The 18,010-nt window shown below is 40.6% G+C and overlaps 1 long non-coding RNA gene and 1 pseudogene across 1 annotated transcript in view; one reads left to right on the top strand and one right to left on the bottom strand.

Moving 5' to 3' along the window:
- Positions 1-18,010, bottom strand: part of LOC144580403 (uncharacterized) — a 29,870-nt gene that overhangs the window by 2,030 nt on the left and 9,830 nt on the right. The window contains exons 2-3 of the long non-coding RNA XR_013529859.1: positions 6,378-6,523; positions 205-375 (exon numbers count right to left, since the gene is read on the bottom strand). This is a non-coding gene — a long non-coding RNA (uncharacterized LOC144580403). The remainder of the gene's footprint in view (positions 1-204; positions 376-6,377; positions 6,524-18,010) is intronic.
- Positions 9,235-17,188, top strand: LOC118149457 (peptidyl-prolyl cis-trans isomerase NIMA-interacting 4 pseudogene; annotated as a pseudogene).

The following is an 18,010-nucleotide window of genomic DNA, read 5'->3' as shown; positions in this document are numbered from 1 at the left end:
TGCACAAAAGCTTTTGGGAATCCCTCTTTGTACCCAGAGACTCAGAGGGGAACAGGGTGCTAGTACCGACACAGGAAAAACTGATGGGACCTGGGCCCCGACAGTCTCCCTTGACCTCAGGGACCATCAGGGAAATGCCTCCCCTTGGTAAATCTGCCTTGTCCTTTACCTGTCAAAGAGCCCATCATGTTAACTCCTCCTTACCTGCTTGTGGCCCAGAGCCACGATGGGCTTCTTCTGCAGGCAAGGGAGGAAGTCCTCCAGGATCCGCTGCATCCCCTATCTGCATGCAGATGTGGAAAGAGGCTGATCCAGATCGGGTCTTCCTCCACAGGAAGATTCCTTAACACCCTTAGGACCTGATGCCATCTTCTCCTATGAAAATGAAAACAGGGGCAAAGTTCTCCATATGTACAAGGTATGAGAGGTATTGAGAGGAACCCCACTGTTGACTTGAAAATAAATAGGTTCCAAGTGTAAGTGTTTTGTAAAATTTCAATGGAAATGCACAGAAAATCTTCTGGCTTCTCGTCACTGCTTTTCTCAAGCTTCTTCAACGTAATGACTCCTTCTCTAACAGGTTGGGCTGGCCCAGCCTAGGAAAACATCCCAGTTTCTAACTTCAGCCAGCCCTGCACTGTGTGTCTGTGTGTTGAGTGAGCTGGTCAGCTAACAAGTCTTCTTAGAGTTAAAGGAGGGGGTGCTGGACAAGAGCCAACACATTCTTGGCCCATGAGCGTTGCTTTTCTGTGAATTCATTATGCCAGCTGGCTGCCAATGGAACTCAAAACTTGGAAGGCAAAAGACAATGTTATCTGGGATTCACCATGCCCAGCACCCGAAGTGCCAAATTCCAGGAGGACAAGAGCCTTAGCCAATGACGACTCACTCTCCCCTACTCCACCTCCTTCCAAGTCTAGCTCAGGCCCAGGAGGTGGGAGAAGGTCACCGAGCCTCAGGACATCCCAAGTCAGAGCCCCCATTGAACCAAGTATCAAGATCCCCTGAGGACTTGACGAAGTTATCATTAACCCCCAGACCCCCGGAGCTGAGGGGGATTGTTGGCCCAGTGGCCTGGAGTTGGGGCTCAGGGAGAAATCTGCAACACATCTGAGGGTCGCAGGGCCCACCGTGGAGGTGATATTGAAACATGCGGGGCAGAGGGAAGACACTGAAGAAAACATTTCTGCTTAAATATTTGGAAAAGAACGCTCTTCTGGACTTGGTTGGAGCAGGAAGGATGGAGGAAAAGTAGTGAAATAATCCAAAATTTCAATACTTTTCAATGTTCTTAGTGATACTGACCTGTGATATGATTCCCAGGGAGGACTGGGAACCTTATCTCTTGAGATATTTGCATAATTTATTTAATTTAAGCCTCATTCTCCTTTTGTTCGTTTTGGTAATAAAGTGGATTTGAAATGTGAACAAATGCACATGTTTGGGTGGTTTTATAGAAAAGCAAAACAAGTCACCTCCACGGAGACCTGGCCTTGCTTTGCATTATCCTGGCAGGAAGCAATGAGGACTCAGATTTCTCCATGGGTCTTCCAGCGCCTCTCCAGGTTCTAATTTTCCACTCCTAGGAATGCATAAGCTTCCACAATCCAGCTAAAGAACAGAAAGTGGAGAGAGAAGATTGGGCTGGGGGGTCCCTACACCCAGGACCAGTACTCACAGCCAACTCTGTGACTTTTGTGGCTACAGGGAATGTCAAAGCCCCGTCCATCATCCCTCTACATACCTTTCACTCACCAATTCTTTCACACTCATGGGATGCCTGTTAAGGCCAATCCCATCATTACCCAGCAAAGCCTTCGGAATCCTTAGTTTGGGGGAGCACACAATCTAATCCCACCTTTCACTCTCCTGTTTGTGAGACAATGCAAGGAGAGTGAGGCCATGGGATTCAATTGTCTTACAAGCTAGGTTGACTCTCAGCTGTGTTTACCAACAATCAGAAAAGGAGGAAGATGAGAGGAATCACAGAAAAACAAAAAGCAAAGGCATAAAGGAGACAGAAAGAGGATGGGGTGGAAAGAGATGAAGGACCAGAGATTAAACAAAACAAAGAGGGAAGGGAGATGAATGGTCAATGGGATGGAGACACACAGGAATAAAAAGGTGGGGAGAGCCAGGCACAGTGGCTCATTCCTATAATCCCAACACTTTGGGGATTTAACGGGTCACTTGAAGCCAGGAGTTTAAGACCAGTCTGGCCAACATACTGAGACCCCATCTCTTAAAAAAAAAAAAAAAAAAAAAAAAGATGGGGAGAACTAGAAGAAGGAGAAATAGTTGAAGGAAGAGAAATATGTTGCAGAGGCAGAGAAGTCAATGAGTCCCAAAATGATATTTATTTAAGATAAACTAATCTTGCTTTAGCCATTCAGCTGAGCTGCGGGATTTGGGTAAATTAGCCATTAGCATCCCTCCCATAGGAGTTTTAGACTTTTTTTTCTAATGATGCTATCTTAGCCTGATTCCCCCTGGATGCAGAACCTGAGACAAAAGTCTGTGCTTGGGCTATTCAGGCAGTGATCTCAGGGAGAGGAGTGATGCGCAGTGAAAACAGGGAGGCAGAGAAAGCCAACACCAAATGAGCCACTGCGAAAGGCAGCTGGGCTCCACCCCGCTGTCCTTCCCAGGAGCCCTGTGAGAAGCATCTGCAAACTGTCCTAGAGAAACATTGAACCATCACACCCATATTCCATTGATCAAGGATGGCCCTATAGGTATTAACTCTTCAACAAATATAGGATGCATGGATATGCTCGGAGAGCAGTTCCCAAGGTGACCCATGCTAGGGCATCAGTTATGCACCCGCAGGAAGGAAGAAGTATGGCATAGCTCCTGGGAGGGGCTGGACCACCCAGAACCATTATTCCAACAGAGGCTTGGTAGGAGGGTTCTGAGCTGCACATAAGCAGCATCTAAATCGGGTACACTTCTTTAGCCTTTCATCTTCCAAAACCACTGTGACCTATGGAGTTGTCTATCTACAACATGGCATTAGTCGTATAAGGAGGGAGTGTAGAAGCATTTGTAAGACAGCCATCTCACCATTCTAGACTGGAATGGCATAATTTTAAGACTGTGAATCCCTGAACATGCCCAAGAAGAGGTAAACTAACCGCCCACCAGGGAAGTTCTCAGAGGAGCTGCTGCTCCAGATGGTAGATCATATAAGATGACACTGAGACCTCCTATCTCTAAATCACATAACATGAAAGCAGATTCTTTAGAATTATGGGAGTTACTTCCTAATTCCAGAGCTGGAAGTAAACACTTTTCTTTCAACGAAGGTTTTTGTTTAAATAAGGGACTTTTTTAACAAACTTTTTATTTGGAAATAATTTCAAACTAATAAAAAGTTACAAAGCTAAAAGTATCACAAGAGGCCAGATGCAGTGGCTTACACCTGTAATACCAGCACTTCGGGAGGCCAAGGCAGGAAGATCATTTGAGGCCAGGATTTGAGACCAGCCTGAGCAACAAAAGGATATCCCCACCCCTACCCACATCTCTACAAAGACAATTTAAAATTTGTTTTAAAGTAGCTGTGCATGGTGGTACGTGCCTGTAGTCTTAGCCACCGGAAGGCTGAGACAAGAGGATCACTTGAGTCCAGGGATTTGAGATTACAGTGAGCTATGATTGTATCACTGTACTCCATCCTGGGCAACAGAGCACCTTGTCACTAAAAAGCAAAAAAAAAATCACATAATAAACACTGTATGCTCTTTAATCTGGTTCACATTTCACCCCATTTGCCTTATCATTTACCCTCTCATAGTCTCTCTCTCTCTCTCTTTTTTTTTTTTTTTTTTTTTTGAGACAGAGTTTTGCTCTTGTTGCCCAGGTTGGAGTGCAGTGGCAAGACCTCGGCTCACTGCAACCTCTACCTCCCAGGTTCAAGCAATTCTCCTGCCTCAGCCTTCTGAATAGCTGGGATTACAGGCACCTGCCACCATGCCCAGCTAATTTTTTTTTTTTTGTATTCTTAGTAGAGAAAGGGCTTGACCATGTTGGCCAGGCTAGTCTCAAACTCCTGAACTCCGGTGATCCACCTGCCTCGGCCTCCCAAAGTGCTGGGATTACAGGCATGACCCACCGTGCCCAGCCTATTTCTCTTTTCTTTTTCTCTGTGAACATACATAACTTTTTTCTGAGCCATTTGAGGATAAAGTCCCTTAACTTTACATACTTCAATGTATATTTCCTGGGAGATAGTCTCCTACTTAATCACAGTACAGTTACCAACTTAATGCATTTACACTGATCCAATACTTGTATCTAATCTACCATCCATATACTAATTTTGTCAGTTTTCAAATGAATTCCTTTGTAGCATTTTTTCTCTCCAGCACAGGATCTAATCTAAAGTCAAGTATTGAATTTATTTTCTATTTTTTTACTTATTTATGGAGACAGGGTCTCACTCTGTCACCCAGGCTGGAGTACAGTGGAGCTATCACAGCTCAATGCAGCCTCAGCCTCCTGGACCAGGTGATCCTCCCACCTCAGCCTCCCAAGTAGCTTGGATTACAGGTGCACGCCACTACTCCTGGCTAATTTTTGGTATTTTTTGTAGAGATGGGATTTCCCCCATGTTCCCCAGGCTGGTCTCAAATTCCTGAGTTCAAGCAATCCTCCTTCCTCAGCCTCCCAAAGTGCTGGGATTACAGGCATCTGCCACCAGGCCAGGCCAGGTGTTGACTCTGTCCTTTAATCGGGAACATTCCCACGACTCGCCTTTGTCTTTTACAGCACTGACATTTTCTGAAGACCGTGGTTCACCCACCCTTTCTTTGTATTCCTCATTTTCCATTTGTCTGATATTTCCTCATGGTGACACTGAGGTTTTGCATTTTCTCCCAGAATACTCCACAAGTAATGCTCTGTCCTTTTCTGCCTAGCATAACTGGAAGCACATAATGGCCACCAGTCTCTCATAGGTGATCTTAATTTTGATTACTCAGGTGGGATATTGCCCGATTTCTCTGTTATGTAATTACTGGGTTTTTTTTTTCCTCCCTTGCAACTGAGAGTTTGTGAAGACATACTTTAAGACCATGCAAATATTCTGCTGCTCATTAAAATTTCCCCTCGTTTGAGTATCCATTGACAATTCTTGTCTGACCCTGTCAATTCTATGACAATTGCAAAATGATGATTCTCCAACCCCAGCACACCCTCTACATTTACCAGTCCTGCTATCGGCATCCTACTACGAACAAGAGCACTTGCTTCTCACCCATTCTACAATTTCTTAAAAATTGTATATGTATGTTTGTGTGCCTGTTTATGTGCACATGTCTATGTATGAATACATATACATGTGTGTGTATGTGTATTTGTAGGTATGGGTATGTAGTCATGTGCCACACAACAGTACTTCAGTCAATGACAATCACATATACAATGGTATCCCATGAGGTTGTAATACTGTCTTTTTATTGTACCTTTTTCTGTTTAGATACACAAATACTTAACATTGTATTACAGGATGCAGTACAGTAATATGCTGTACAGGCTTCCATGGCTAGGCTACACTATATAGTCAAGGTGTATAGTAGGCTATGCCATCTAGGTTTGGGTACACTCTAGGATGTTCACACAATGACAAAATCACCTAAAGAGATGTTTCTCAGAACGTGTCTCCATCGTTAAGCAATGCATGAAGAGGGCCCTCACTAGACATCAAATCTGCCAGCACCTTGACCTTGGACTTCCCAGCCTTCAGAGCAATGGTGTGTACGTGGATATATTTCCTAGTGCTGACTGCTGAAAGTTCCAGGAAGCAAAGACACCCAGTAAAAAGGAACAAACGTAGTACCCAGATTTCAGCTTCTAACACCATTCCTTTCTAAAAGGAGACAGAACTCCTCAAAAGAAATGGCTGATTCCGAAGCCAAGTAGGATTCGTACAAGTCTAGAACACATTTTTATACCATAAAGCAAAGAACTGTTCCAAAAAATTGATAAGAGTATGTCACAAGGTCACAGGAACCAGATCAAAGTGGCCTCTACTAGCAGTGTAAACACCAAAGTAATTATGTGTAATAATGAATTGTAAACCATTAAAAACAAGAATTGAGCTCATACCAATGATGACGATTGAGAGAGATAGAAAGAGAGAATTAGAAAGCCTTTGTACTTGTTCATATGTTGAGATCCTAACCCCCAAGGTGATAGTATTAAGGGCCTTTGGTAGGTGATTAGGTCATGAGGGTAGAGTCCTCATGAATGGGATTAGTGCCCTTATAAAAGAGACCCAGAGATAGCTCACCCTCTGTGGTGTTAGTTTACAGTGAAATGACAACTACCTATGGATCAGGAAGAGGGCTCTCACCAGACGTCAAATCTGCCAGTACCTTGATCTTGGAGTTCCCTGCATCCTTGGATTCCCTGATCTTGTCATCCCGATATCTGTGTCCTGGAAAGGCGTACCGGCTTCCGGCCCCCAGAGGGAGGCACACTACAGAAGTGGCATGACGATGTGAGGAGTTCCCCTGTGAAACTGGTGAAAATTATGTTTAAAAAACATTAAATCCTCTAGAAATAGTCCTAAGGGCAAACAGCAAGTGAAGAAACATCTATTCAAGAACATCTATGAAAATGTAATAAGAAAGCAAAAGCTATAAGCCTAGAACATCTTTATGTTAGCCCCAAAGTACACCTTTATGTTCTAAGTAGGAACAGACCCTACCAGATATACAGGAGGGTTTTACTTTCCACAGTTTCCGTTACCAGCAGTCAACCCTGATCTGAAAATATTGAATGGGAAACTTCAGAAATACACAATTCATACGTTTTAAATTGCGTGCTGTTCTGGGTGGCGTGATGAAATCTTGCACCATCCTGCTGTAGTCCTGTCTGGCATGCGAATCATCCCTTTGTCCAGCATATCCATGCTGTATACACCGTGTGCTCATTAGTCACTGAGTAGCCATCTGAGTTATCAAATTAACTGTCATGGTATCACAGTGCTTGTATTCAAGTAACCTCTATTTTACTTAATAATAGCCCCGAAGTACAAGCATCGTGATGCTGGTACATTGCTATAATTGTTCTGTTTTATTATTAGTCATTAATATATGACTATGCCTAATTTATAAATTAAACTTTATCATAGATATGTATAATATGTACATGAAAAATCATAATATAAATAAGGTTTTGTACTATCCAAGGTTTCAGGCATCTATTGAGGGTAGATAGAATATTAGAATATGTGACCCACAAATAAGTGGGGTGCCACTGTATGTTGTTTTTTATTTAAGAATATGCCATTTCTTTCCATTTGTTTAAGTCTTCTTTTGATAATTTTATAAGTGTTTCCTTATATAGCTCTTACTTATTTCTTTTTTCTTTTTGAGACCATCTCGCTCTGTCGCCCAGGCTGGAGTGCAGTGGCGTGATCTTGGCTCACTGCAATCTCTGTATCCCGGGTTCAAGCGATTCTCCTGTCTCAGACGGCCCAAGTAGCTGGGACTACAGGGCCGCACCAATATGCCTGACTAATTTTTGTATTTTTAGTAAAGACAGGGTTTTGACACATTGGCCAGGTTGGTCTCAAACTCTTGACTTGCAGTGAATCCACCCGCCTTGGCCTCCCAAAGTGCTGGGATTACATACAGGCATGAGCCACCATGCCCAGCCAGGTCCTACACATTTCTTAAGTTTAACCCTAAATTTTTTTACCTTTTTATTGTCTTCATAAATGGAATCTCTTTTATTACGTTTTTTTTAACTGGTTGTTGTTTACATATATAAAGGCTTCGACTCTGTATGCTCATTGTGCCTCCAGACTACTTACTGAATTTGCTTACAATGTCATAGTTTTGCTTTTCATTGCTTCAGGTTTTCCAGCTATAAATTCTACGTCTGCAAATGACTATAATTGTACCTCCTTCTCAAATGTTATACCTAGAATTTCTTTCTCTTACCTAATTGCGTTGACTAGTATCCACAAAACAATGTTAAGGACAGTAGACATTCTTACACCATTCCTGACTTTATTATAAATGTGTCTAGTTTTTCTCTGATTAAACATGATTTTTGCTTTGCATTGGGACAAATACATATTTTCTTATTTTAAGATTTTTGTCAAGAATGAATAGAGAGAGATCAACATCTGGCATGACAATGTGAGGAGTTTCACTGACCAGCTCCCCAGTGGAACAGGTGAAAATTATTTTTTAAAAAAACACATTTAGGCCAGGTGTGGTGGTTCATGCCTGTAATCCCAATACTTTGGGAGGCCGAGGTAGGCAGATCACTCAAAGTCAGGAGATCAATACCAGGTTGGCCAACATGGTGAAACGTTGTCTCTATTGAAAATACAAAAATTAGCCAGGCATGGTGGTGGATGGATACCTGCAATCCCAGCTACTCAGGAGGCTGGGGCAGGAGAATCTCTTTTTTTTTTTTTTTTTTTTTTTTTGAGACAGAGTCTCACTCTGTTGCCAGGCACCAGGCTGGAGTGCAGTAGCACAGTCTCAGCTCACTGCAACCACCGCCTACCGGGTTCAAGCAATTCTCCTGCCTCAGCCTCCCAAGCAGCTGGGATTACAGGCACGCGCCACCACGCCCAGCTAATTTTTGTATTTTTTAGTAGAGACGGGGTTTCACCATGTTGGCCAAGATGGTCTTGATCTCTTGACCTCATGATCCACCCGCCTCAGCCTCCCAAAGTGCTGGGATTACAGGCTTGAGCCACCATGTCCGGCCTGAGGAGAATCTCTTGAACCCGGGAGGCAGAGTCGCAGTGAGCCAAGATCACACCATTGCACTCCAGCCTGGGCGACAGAGTGAGAATCTCCAACAACAACAACAAAAAACCAACCAAACAAAAATGCTTTAAAGCCTCTAGACTAAGGGTAAACAGCAAGTGAAGAAACTTCTATTCAAGAAAATCTATGAAAATTTAGTAAGAAAGCAAAAACTATAAACCTTTTAGAAGAAAACACAGAGGTAAATCATGATCTTAAATTTGGCAAAGAATTCTTAGTTATAACTTCAAAAGTGTGAGCAACAAAAGAAAAAATAGGCAAATTGGACTTCATCAAAATTTAAAACTTCTGAGCAAGATAGCTGACTAGAGATGCCTGGTGCTCATCTCCCTCTAAGCCAAGCTGCTGCAGTCTGGTGCAATATTAAGACTATAGTCACTTTTGCAGTGTGCCCTCCTCTGGGGGCCAGTAGCCACTACACCCTTCCAGCACACAGATGGATGAAGGCTCCAACCCTGGAGAGCCAGACCCCATGTTGACTGACCCACTGTGTACACACACATACTTCCAACCTGAGAAACAGAAACAGCCAGGCGAGCCCACCCCTGGCAAAGCCATAGCGTCATACCACAAATTGTCTCAGCGTAGGCTACTGGGAAACTTGCAAACACCCCTAGTGTGGACTATAGCTGAAGAAACTACTTGGAGACTACACTACTGTATCCACCTAGACCCAAGGCCAATGCACCCCACTGTATTGACACCCCAAGACCCATTCATACAAATAAACTTTTCCCTTGAAAACCTATTCCATAAAAATAGAAAAGATGATTTTCTACTAGATATGTAGAAATTAATGTAGAAATATATCAACCATGAAAAAGAAGGGAAACATGTCACCTCCAACAGAAAACAATAATGCTCCAGTAACAGACAATAATCATAAGAAATATAAGAAATGCCAGAAATAAAAACAACTCAAAATAATAATCTTAAAGAAATTGACCAGACAGGCATGGTGGCTCATGCCTGTAATCCCACCACTTTGGGAGGCCGAGATGGGTGGATCACCTGAGGTCAGGAGTTTGAGACCAGCCTAGCCAACATGATGAAACCCCATCTTACTAAAAATACAAAAATTAGCTGGGCATGGTGGTGGGCACCTGTAATCCCAGCTACTAAGGAGGCTGAGGCAGAAGAATCATTTGAACCCAGGCAGCAGATGTTGCGTGAGCCAGATCACGCCACTGCACTCCAGCTTGGGCAACAGAGTGATATTCAGTCTCAAAAAAAAAAAAAAGAAAGAAACTTGATGGGGCCAGGCATAGTGGCTCATGCCTGTAATCTCAATAATTTGAGAAGCCAAGATGGAAGAATGACTTGAGGCCAGAGATTCGACACCAGCCTGGGCAACATAGCAAGACCACATTTCTACAAAAAATAAATAAATAAATAGCTGGGCATGGTGACACACAGCACAAGAGGCCAAGGCAGGAGGATTGCTTGAGCCCAGAAGTTTGCGGTTATAGTGAGCTATGATCACACTACTACACTTCAGCCTGGGCAAGAGAGTGAGACCCTGTCTCAAAAACAATAATGACCAAAAAAAAATTCAGTGAGATACAAAAAAAAAAACCCCACAAATATAGACAATTCAACAAAATCAGAAAAATATTTCATAATTTTAATAAGAAATTCAACAACAAAAAGACATTTTTTTTAAAAAAAAGACAAATATCTCAGAGTTGAAGAATGTAATGAATTAAATAAAAATTTAACCACACAGTAGGCCAAGCATATATAAGAATTTCTGAACTGGAAGACATATATTTTGAAATACCAATGACATTTTTTACAGAAATAGAAAAAAAGTTATAAAATTTGTGTCAAACCACAAGACTCGAATTAGCCAAAGCAATCCTGAACAAAAACAACAATGCTAGAGGTATCACAATACAAGACCTCAAAATATACTACAGAGCTCAAGTAACCAAACAGCATGGTATTGCATAAAAACAGACACATAGGACAATACTACAGAGTAGAGAACCCAGAAATTAATCCACATATTTACAGCCAACTGGTTTTTGACAAAAATGTCAAGAACACTCATTGGGACAGCCTCTTCAATAAATGATGCTGGGGGCTGGGTGCAGTGGCTCACATCTATAATCCCAGAACTTTGGGAGGCTGAGGTGAGAGGATTCTTGAGCTTGAGAAGTCGAGGCTGCAGTGAGCTGTGACTGCACTACTGCACTCCAGCCTGGGTAATAGAGTGAAATTCTGTCTCAAAATAAAAAGTGGTGCTAGGAAAACTGGATACTATTATGCAGAATGAAACTAGACTCCCACCTCTCACCCTACACCAAAGTCAACTGAAAATGGATCTAAGACCTAAATGTAAGACACACAACAACAAAACTACTAGAAGAAAACAAGGAAAACACTTCAGGACACTGGTCCGGAAAAAGATTTCATAGTTAAAACCTTAAAAGCACAGGCAACACAAGCAAAAATAAACAAATTGAATCATCAAACCAAAGAGCTTTTGCCCAACAATGGAAACAATCAACAGAGTGAAAAAACAACTTACAGAATGGGTGAAAATATTTTCAAACTACTTATCCAACATGGAATTTATATCCAGAATATGCAAGGAACTCATATCTTAACAGCCAAAAAAATAACGTGATTAAAAAATGGGCAAGTGACCTGAACAGACACTTCTCAAGAGAAGACACATAGATGACTGATAGGTATATTTTTAAAATGCTGAACATCACTAATCATCTGGGAAATGCAAATCAAAACCACAGTGAGTTATCATCTCACCCCAGTTAGAATGGCTATTATCAAAAAGACAAAATATAACAAATACTGACAAGGATGTGGAGAAAAGGGAATTTCTATACACTGCTGGTGAAAACATAAACTAGTACAGCCACTGTGAAGAACACTATGGAGGTTCCAAAAAAAAAACTACTGGTGGGCAGCCAGGCACGGTGGCTTACACCTGTAGTCCCAGCACTTTGCGAGGCTGGGGTGGGTGGATCACCTACATTACCCTCTCTGCCCAGGGGCCCAAAAATCTGTCAACATGCCCAGTCCATTAATGTCTCTACTGGCATCAGAGCAAGCCACCTGGATACCCAATAGTCAGCCTCCCTGGACCCATTAACACTAATGCTAGTATGAGCTGCCCTGGGAACCAAGGACAACATGCTCAGGCCCCTGCTGCCACAACTGGGGCCCAAAAGCTAGCCCACCTTGCACCCTAGACCCCAGCAAAAACTTCACCTCAGCCTCCACTAATAAATAACTGCACCCTATGCCACTGAGGAAATTACAGATACCACTGATGGTATTCACAACTGAAAAAACCATAGAGAGATTATACTAGTACACTCACCCAAAATCAAAGCCAAAGTGCTCTGCCTGCCAAGAACACATGTACATATTCAGGAATAAGTCTTCCTCTATGAAAGCAAATTCAAAAAAATTGGAATAAACAACTGTTACACCAGATGCACAGATGTCAATGTAAAGACACAGGAAACATGAAAAAGTAAAGGAATCTAAATGTTTTCTTGGAATGTCTGTTTTTACATTAAAAAAAAAAAAAGATAAAGTAAAGGACTCTGACACCTCCAAAGGAACACAAAATCTCCAACAATAGATCCCAATCAAAAACAATTCATGAAATCCCAGATAAAGAATTCAAAATACAGATTTTAAAGGTGCTCAGTGAGATATAAGATAATTCTGAAAAACAATACACAGAAATCAAAAAAACAATTCAGGATATGAATGAGAACTTTACCAAAGAGATGGAGTTGTTTTTTTTTTAATTCTGGAACTGAATAATTCATTGAATTAAATACAAGATACATTTGAAAGCTTCAATAGTCTAGATCAAACAGAAGAAAGAATCTCAGAACTAGAAGACAAGTCTTTTGAACTAATCCAGTCAGATAAAAATAAACAAGAATTAGAAAGAATGAGAATGAGCGAAGCTTTTGTGACATTTGGGACAACATAAAGTGAATAAATATTCAAATGATCACTGTCTCTGAGAGTGAAAACAAAGGTTAGAAAACCTATTTAACAAAATATTAGTTGAAAACTTCCCAAGTCTAACAATAGACCTAGATATCCAGATAGAGGAGGCTCAAAGATTCCCTAACAAATATAATAGAAAAAGATCTTCTCCATGGCATATTATAATCAAATTGTCTAAAGTCAAAGCAAAGCACAGGATACTAAAAACAGCAAGAGAAAATCATCTAGTCAACTTTGAAGAACCTCACATCAAAACCTTACAGACCAGGAAAGAATGGGATAACATATTCAAAGTGCTGGAAGAAAAAACCTTAAGAATACTATATTCAGCAAAATTCACAAATAAAAGAGAAACAGTCTTTCCCAGACAAGCAATTTCTGAGGGAACACACCACAAGACTAGCCCTACAAGAAATGCTCAAGGGAGTCCTGGACTTGAAGTGAAAGGACATAAAAACACACAGAAGTACAAAACTCAATGGTAAACCAAACATATAAATGAGGAAGAGAAAGGACTTACACGGTACCACTGCAGTAAACCACCAAACCACAATTACTATCAATAAAAGAGCAAAGACCATACGAAACAACCAGAAAACAATGAACAATGTGACAGTAACAAAACCTCACATATCACTAATAACCTTGAATGTGAATGAATTAAATTATCCACTTAAAAAATATAGACTGGATACAGACAAAATCTAACGGTATATCCAAAGATATACATAGACTCAAAATAAAGGGTTGGAAAAAAAAATGTACCAACCAAATGGAGAGCAAAAATAAATAAATAAAAAGCAGGAGTTGCAATTTTCACATTGGACAAAATAGATTTCAAAGCTACAAGGATACAAGGGTAAAAGGATTAATGTAAAATTAATTCGTCTTAATTAACACCCAGATACATAAGACCCATAATGAGATTTAGATTCAACGAGACAGAAAATTGATAATGATATCCGGGATTGGAACTAAGATCCAGAACAAATAAACTCAATAGAGCTCTCCATTTTAAACACACAAAATATACATTATCCACAAAATCTAACGATATATCTAAAGATACACAAAGACTCAAAACAAGGGGATGGAAAAAAACTTACCAACCAAATGGAGAGCAAAAATAAATAAATAAAAAGCAGGAGTTGCAATTCTCACACTTAATAAAATAGATTTCAAAACTACAAGGATGCAAGGGTAAAAGGATTAATGTAACAATAAGAGATCTTAACACCCAGATACATAAGACACATAATGAGATTTAGATTCAACGAGACAACAAATTGATAACGATATCCAGGACTTGAACTCAGAGCCAGAACAAATAAACACAATAGAGGTCTCCATTTTAAACACATAAAATATACATTAACCACTTTAAACACTCAAAATATTGATCGGCCATTATTGAAACCCATTTTAGGAATGAAGTAATATTCCTTTTTCCCTCTTTTTCTTTTTTTCCCCTTCTTTTTCTCTTTTTCCCCAAAAAAATAAATAAATAAAAATAAAAATACAAAAATTAGCTGGGCATGGTGGCGCATGCCTGTAATCCCAGCTACTCAGGAGGCTGAGGCAGGAGAATTGCCTGAACCCAGGAGGCGGAGGTTGCGGTGAGCCGAGATCATGCCATTGCACTCCAGCCTGGATAAAAAAAAAAATTATATATATATATAGACTGGCTTAATGGATAAAGAAACATAATCCAACCAAATAGTGCCTACAAGAAAGACACATCTACAGCTAAAGGAATGGGAAAAAGACATTCCATGCAAATGAAAACTGAAAGCAAGCAGCAGTAGCTATACTTACATCAAATAAAACAAACTTTAAGTAAAAAACAGTAACCGGGTGCAGTGGCCCATGCCTGCAATCCCAGCACTTTGGGAGGCTGAGGCGGGCATATGACGAGGTCAGGAGATTGAGACCATCCTGGCCAACATAGTGAAATCCTGTCTCTAGTAAAAATACAAAAATTAGCTGGGTGTGGTGGCACGTGCCTATAATCCCAGCTACTCAGGAGGCTGAGGCAGGAGAATCGCTTGAACCTGGGAGACGAAGGTTGTGGTGAGCCAAAATCGCACCACTCTACTCCAGCCTGGTGACAGAGGGAGACTCCATATAAATAAATAAATAAAGGGCCAAGCACTGTGGCTCATGCCTGTAATCCCAGCACTTTGGAAGGCCAAGGTGGGTAGAAAACTTGAGGGCAGGAGTTCAAGACCAGCCTGGCCAACATGGTGAAACCCTGTGTCTACTAAAAATACAAATAAAAAATTAGCCAGGCCTGGTGGCAGCCCCTTGCAATTCTAGATACTCAGGAGGCTGAGGCAGGAGAATCACTCCAACCCAGGAGGCAGAGGTTGCAGTGAGCCGAGACCGCACCACTGCACTCCAGCCTGGGCAACTGGGTTAGAAAACCTATTTAATAAAATATTAGTTGAAAACTTCCCAAGTCTAGCAAGAGACCTAGATATCCAGATAGAGGAGGCCCAAAGATCCCCTAACCTTTTTTTCTACTGCCTCTCAAAAAAAAAAAGAAAAGAAAAGAAAAAGAACTAAAGAAAACATGGAAAAAGGACAAAAATGATCACTATATAGTGACAAAACAATGAATCCAGCAAGAGGATATAACAATTCTAAATATATATGCACCCAACACTGGAGCATTCAGATTGATAAAAACAAGTACTACTAGACCTAAATAGAGAGATAAACTCCAACACAATAATAGTGGGGGAATTCTATTCCTCACTCTCAGCATTAGATCATTTGGATAGAAAATCAACAAAGAAATATTGGATTTAAACCGGACTCTAGTGCAAATGGACCTATTTATAGAAAAATTTATCCAACAACTACAGAATATGCATTTTTCTCATCAGTGCATAAAACAGTTTCCAGGATAGATCACATGTTAGGCCATAAAACAAATCTCAAAAAATATTTATAAATCAAAATCATAACAGATCATAATGGAATAAAACTAGATACTAATACCAAGAGGAACTTTAGAAACTGTACAATGCACATAGGTTTTGCAAGAAAAAAATAAAAAATAATAATACAAATACATGGAAATTAAACGACATACTCCTGAAAGACCATTAGGTCAATGAAGAAATTAAAGTGGAAGTCGAAAAGTTTCCTGAAACAAATGAAAATGGAAACTCAACATACAAAAACCTGTGTGATACACCAAAAGCAGTGCTAGGAAGGAAGTTTATAGCAGCTAATGCCTACATCAGAAAAAAAAAAAAAGGAGAAAGATTTCAAATAAACAATCTAATGATGCTCCTCAAAGAACCAGAAAAACAAAAACAAACCAAACCTAAAATTAGCAGAAGAAAAGAAATAATATAGATCAGAGCAGAATTAAACAAGAGACTTAAAAAATACAAAATATTGACAAAACAAAAAGCTGCCTCCTTGAAAAGACAAACAAAATTGATAAAGTCCTAGCAAGACTAATCAAGAAAAGATGGTAGATGACTCAAACAAACAAAATAAAAAATGAAGGAGACATTGCAATTGATACCACAGAAATACAAGAGATCATTAGACACTATTATGAACAACCAAATGCTAACGAACTGGAAAATCTAGAGCAAATGGATAAATTTCTAGAAACATACAACCTATGTTTAAATCAGATTCAGACATTGAATCAAGAAGAAATAGAAAACATGAACAGACCAATAACAAGTAATGAGATTGGATCAGTAATAAAAAGTCTTCCAAAAAAGGAAAGTCCAGAACCAGATGGATTCACAGCCAAAATATGCCCAATATATAAAGATGAACTAACACCCATTCTCCTCAAACTATTCCAGAAAATTGAAGAGGGGGGAACTCTCCCTAACTCATTCTTTGAGAGCATTATAACCCTGATACCAAAACCAGACAAGGACAAACAAACAAACAAAAAGGCGGCGGAGTTTGGGGTGCAGAGCGTGGGGAGCCGGGGATCTGGTGCCAATAAGGGGGGAGCAGCCTTTGGGAGTGACAGTGCCGACAAGAAGGCTCAAGGTCCCAAAGGTGGTGGCAATGCAGTAAAGGTCAGACACATTCTATGTGAAAAACACAGCAAAATCATGGAAGCCATGGAAAAGTTAAAGTCTGGGATGAGATTCAATGAAGTGGCTGCACAATATAGTGAAGATAAAGCCAGGCAAGGGGGCGACTTGGGTTGGATGACCAGAGGGTCCATGGTGGGACCATTTCAAGAAGCAGCATTTGCCTTGCCTGTAAGTGGGATGGATAAGCCTGTGTTTACAGACCCACCAGTTAAGACAAAATTTGGATATCATATTATTATGGTTGAAGGAAGAAAATAAAATCTTACAAAAGACTAAATAAATATTACACATTTTGTTTCTTTAAAAAAAAAAAAAAAAAACTACAGGCCAATATCCCTGATAAACATAAGTACAAAATACTCAACAAAATTCTAGCAAATCCAATCCAACAGCACATCAAGAAGATAATACACCATGACCAAATGGGATTTATACCAGAGTTGCAAGGATGGTTCAACATGTAAGACTGGTTCCCTAGCCAGGCGCTCGGACACATCCATCCCTCTTCCCACCTGAAAATTACATCACCAGAGTATGCCCATCATCTAGCTCCACCTTGGCAATCCCCTCTGCACTCAGCACTCAACCCCGCCCTTAGAAATCCCCTCTGCACTCGGCACCTAGCCTGCCCTTGGAAAGCCCTGCCAAAACCTGCCCAATAGCACGTTGCCCATCCGGAAATCCCGCCTACCTACCTACAGCAGCTTGCCACATCCACGTCCTGTTTCTTCACAGCCAATCAAACACCTTCACTACCTATAAAACCCCACGCCCAGAGGAGTCAGGCATGATTTGTCTGGCCTCTTTCCCTGGGATCGCAGAACCTCACCCGGGAGCCGAATAAATTGTCATTTAATCTTTTTGTGCTGGCCTCAGTTTCCTCATTTTTAACTAGGCAGTAAACCTCACAAGACAATAAACCCTTACACAACATATGCAAATTAATACATGAAATATGTCATATCAACAGAATAAAGGACAAAGACCACATTATCTTCTCAACAGAGAAAAAACTTTTGATACAATTTAATATTCCTTTATGACAAAAACTCTCAACAAACTAGGAAAGGAAGTAACATACCTCAAAATAATAAAGATCATGTATGACAAACCCATAGCTAACATCATGCT

This window comes from Callithrix jacchus, chromosome 19, assembly GCF_049354715.1.
Source record: "Callithrix jacchus isolate 240 chromosome 19, calJac240_pri, whole genome shotgun sequence".
NCBI lineage: Eukaryota > Metazoa > Chordata > Mammalia > Primates > Cebidae > Callithrix > Callithrix jacchus.
The sequence above is the reverse complement of the archived record's forward strand: the minus strand, read 5'-3'. Positions and strand labels throughout refer to the sequence as shown.